We start from the raw sequence: 4,976 nt of genomic DNA on the forward strand, positions 1-4,976 counted from the left end.
TGAAAGATAGGGGCGTATTTATCAGGTCCTCTGCGCTACGCCCTGAAATAATCGCAAATGCTAGCTTATTGCTAGCAAAAATGCATTATCCCGACGTCAATGTGCGACAGCAGGACAGTTCTCCAATCAAGAGACTTCATAAGCTGGGAACTCTCCTCCCCTTCTGTTTCTCTCTTGTTTTTCTATACAGTTTTGTGGAACCAAATAAAGCTTGCGGAGTGCTGATTTTTAACAGCATTAGCAAATCTTGCATCAGCAATTTGTCATTCTTTGCATGTATTTGATTAGAAACACAGCCAACGCACTCTAAAAGAGGATATCTTAAATCCTATCATAACACTTGGAGGCACTGCTAAGACCCCCGTGAGCAGAACCAGGAAGTCCCCTCGTTCCGGCACCATCTGCAGCCTCGGGGTCGCCACTTCCCGACCTGGACCGATCAGCCCACGAACACGGTAAGTTTCAGATTTCATATGTTAACCTGCTACTTGCCTGTGACTCGGGTGGTGATAAATATGGCTGTAGACAGCCGGGACTGAAGGGTAAATATGTATAACCACCTGGTGTCCTACGCGGGGTCTGAATTGTTAGACACCTTTGTGTGAAATTGAAACAAGAGGATCTGATGATTGATTGCACAAGTCAGAAAACTTGATCAGATTTTCAAACAGACACTTAGAGCCTTTAGCTTTGACAGAAGGACCAGGACAGAGGGACAGGAATCCTTCAGAGTGCCCATTGAGAAAGAGACGCGCGATAAGGGACATTTCAAAGTTTTTGATGTGGAGAGAATTTGAGAAAAAAGAGATTTTATTATATTTTCCTCGGGAGGTAAAGATGGCGTCTGGAATGCAGACTCCACCCCTGTATCTAGTGGTTAGAGAAGATGACACAACCTACCATCCTTCAGTGGCGGAATTTTTGAACAGTTTATTTTTCAGCGGCGGCCATCTTAAGACAGTTATATTCTCTTCAAGTCCCTGAAAGTTAATTGCCTAAGACTCTACTCTGTTGGCAGCCATGAAGGCTGGTTGAGGATAATTGTTATAGAAAACACCTGTTTTTCAGTTGTAGCAGCTGAGCACCCTTCGAGATTCTTGACAGGTGTCTGGAATAAACGCCGGCATAGGTGATATATTACCGAATTTCAGACTTCTGCTAAAGATCTTGGGATTTATGGCCCAGTTAAAACTTCTTTGATCCTGACGATTAGAGAAAAATTACTAGAAAGAGTGTTGCAATGTCTCTGGTACCTGCTTTCTGGAGTTTGTAGCGTTAACAAGGGAGATCGTGGGGGCAGCTGTGCAGCTGGGCTTTGCCTGAGCTGCCTTATCTGTGTTTGTATTTTGTTCAGAACTGACAATGGCATTCACAGAAAGCCAAATTTCTCCATATTGAGCTGCTAGTGCCAATGTTTACAATAGGGAGGGACACATAGCTGCGTTTAGAGTTCTTTCTGACAGTCTAAGAAGACTTGAAGGAATTTGACATGTAATGTCAATGATGTCTTCTGTGTACCCCACGAACAGACTAAACAAGAACAAGCCCCCCAACTGTATGACAGAGCTTATGACTGACTTTTGTTCTTTTTTGACTAAAAACCAACACAAGTGTACCTGACTTCTGTTTGAGACGTTGCAGTCTGGCCAGAACTTTACAGATAGCATAGAGCGCTGGGTTGGAGATAGATAGTTAAGAGAGTCCCGTATGTCTGGATGAGATAAAGCGGAGACGTAAACGTTAATGGACGAGTTCCATTGGAACTGTTTACAGCTTTAGGACACATGGGGGGGGGGTGACCTGACAGTGAAGTGTACATCTCTGCCAGACTTGCGTACAGAGGGGCTGATAAGACTCTGACAGGGTGATGTACAGGGGGAACAGAGACCAGGTTCGGTAGTTTCACAGACCACGCCAAAGTGAGACTGACAACCGTTCAGGAAATCTCAACCGACCGACCCAAGTGGGCATGTTTCGACTGCTGGGAGGAGACATTACTGAAGTGACTGAAGAGATTGACCACATTCTAGGGAAACGGAGACGCCCGCAACAGGGCAGGACTAGGAGGGTGGTAACTAACGAGGACGTCAGCAAGTACATTCCCCCCAGACAGAGTTAGCTCCTCTCATTGTAGAACTTAAGTTTGACTCCTCCCCTGCTAGCCCAGTGTTGATTTTAACCCGTTCCCAGTCAAGAAAAAGACCCAGAAAGAACAGCCGGATACATGTAGGATGGTCCATGACCTCCAAGCTGCCAATGAGTGTACTGAAGCCCAGTGGTCTCTAGCCCAAACTGGCAGCAGTCACCGGGAGTGACATATTACTCACGTTTATTGATTTGCTAAATGTTCTCCTTTCTGTGCCCCTAAATGAAGATTGACAGTAACTATTTGCCTTTACCAGTTCAGTATGCCAGTATACCTGGTGTAGATTCCCACAAGGGGGGCAAAACTCACCCAGCCAGAACTCCATGGTCCTACAGGAAGCAGATAGGCAGACTAGCCCCTTACTGGATGTTCTCCTTTTTACAGTATGCGGATGACCTACTGTTTTTGTGCCTCCATTTTGCAGGTTTGCCAGAATGCATTTATTGACCTTATGTGTTTTCTGTTACAGATGGGTTGCAAAGTTTCCAGAGACAAACTTCAGTATTGCCAGGAGAAGGTGGCCTTCCTAGGCCACTGATTCTCAGCCACAAGCAGATACCTGACAGAGGAAAGAAAGCTGGCAGTCCCGAATATGCCCCTGCCCTGAGGCCCTAAGCCTTTTTACATGTTTCTAGGACTGGCCAGCTCCGCAGGCCTGGTGCTGATGGCCTGATGCTGCCCCTTGATGACTGCATTGTCTCTTCTCCATTTGCCTTTAGTCAGGAGGCAATTGATGCATTCCACAGCCCTAAGCTGCCAATTCCTGTATGCCCCAGACCTAGGCACACCCCACTGGACCAGACCTTTTATTTTATTTTGCACTAAGTATCTAGACCACGCCACAGGTGTCCTAGCCCAGGAACATGGTGGCCTCCCCAGTGGCCCACTATTAAGCCCGGTTAGACTCAGTCGTGAGGGGAGCCCCTCATGGGTTAGTAGCTGCAGCTAGCAATCTGATCCTAGATCCTAGATCACTCAGTTACTGTGTAAACCCCACATAACTTGCACAGCATCCACATCCAAGTACAGCCCAAGCATCTGAACGAAGGCCAGACAGCTCAGACTGCAGTGTGCACTCCTGATGCTCCGTCACACTGACAAGGTGCACAGCCCTGAATCCTGCCGTTCTGTCACCAGTCTTTCGGGATTCAGAGAGGGGGGGGGGAGTGATTAACCCAAATGTTGAGTTTTTCTCATAGATGGCTCCAGGTCTGTGGGAGAAGACAGACGATTCTACACTGGATATACAGTGGTCAGTGGCACACATCAGGTAGTACAAGCAGAACCACTCCCTCCACACAGGTCAGTGCAGGAGGTGAAGTGACGGCACTCCGTGAAGTGCTACAGCTGGTGGAAGGTAAAAGCGCAAACATCTATACTCAAGGTAAAGTTTTGAGGTCTAAACACGAATATGAACCCATATGGAAGGCTAGAGATTTCCTCACCTCTGCAGGGACCCCCTTTAAGCATGGCAAGCTGATTAAAGAGGTCATGGATGCTCTTTTACTTACACAAGAGGTGGGAATATTAAAAGTAAAAGCACACACAATTTGGTAACTCCAGAAGCCAAGGGCAAGTATGTGGCTGACAGGATGGCGAAAGCAGCTGCACAGATGGGATCCAGAGACTGTCCTGAAGTCTCAGCGGTGAGTTCTGAGTTGGAAAGTTTGATCCACAGGTGCTCCAGTCCCTGATGGCCCCAGGGTCATCAGAAGTGAAGGGAGTGTGGAGGAAAGCTGCAGCCCAGATGCCGATGGGACCTGGATGCTGGGAGAGAGCGTGTGCCTGCCCAGAGCCCGACTGCAAGTCAAGTAGCCCACAAACACACACACATCCAAAATGGCCATGCTAGTGCTCATAAACCACAAGTGGTTTGCTCCGGGCATTACTGCCCCTGTCACTAGGCTAGTGAAAGCCTGTATAGTCTGTGCCCACCACAACCTGGGTAAGGTGGTAAAGACCCCACGGAAGGTGACACCCAAGCCACTGTATCCCTTCCAGAGACTGCAGATGAATTTTATCCAGCTACCAAAAAGTGGTACGTAGGAATACGTGCCCGTGTGCATTGATCTCTTTCCAGGGTGGCCAGAAGCTTTTCCCACGACCAAGGCTACTGCCAGTGCTGCAGCCAAGAAGTTGGTGAGTGAGATTTTTCTGCAGGTTTGGACTTCCAGAGACCATAGAGTCCGGTCGCAGTACCAACTTCACTGGACAGGTAAAGACCTTGTTTTGTGTGTAGAACAGGCCTTGCACACCCCTTACCCTTCCCAAGTTAGTGGTGGGGTTGAGAGACAAAACAGCACTCTTAAAGGACACCTGTCCTCAGGTCTCTGTCACTATTTCTATCACCTCTACCTGTTGGAGCAGCTCACAAGGATTCCATCCCAGCCTTTATCTAGTTATTTCATACATTAATCATTATAAAATCATCTATTCTTTATTATGTAAATGAGGCTGGTCACATGGTCAGAAGCAGTGATGTCACTCTTGTTACCGCTCCCCTCTCCTCCCCCTGCTCATGTCTGTGTGTAATGTATAGTAAAGCATAGTTAGTGTATGTGCTGTATCTGCTGACATGCTCTCCCTCACCATTATGCTGGCTGTCAGTCAAGCTCTGGGGGGTGTGGCTGTACCTCCTACTCATGAATAAGGTGGACAGCTTGAATATGCTAATGAATATGCACCCTCAACAGAAAGATGGGATTGTCCCCTTTGAAGTACTTTTTGGCTAGGACTAGGACCTTGCTTCCCACAGACCCTATAGATGATGGCAGGAAATCAGGTGGAACATGCCACACAGTTGATCCAGGCCTTGGAAAAGGTCCGCAAA

This window comes from Engystomops pustulosus, chromosome 10 (assembly GCF_040894005.1).
Source record: "Engystomops pustulosus chromosome 10, aEngPut4.maternal, whole genome shotgun sequence".
Classification (NCBI taxonomy): Eukaryota; Metazoa; Chordata; class Amphibia; order Anura; family Leptodactylidae; genus Engystomops; species Engystomops pustulosus.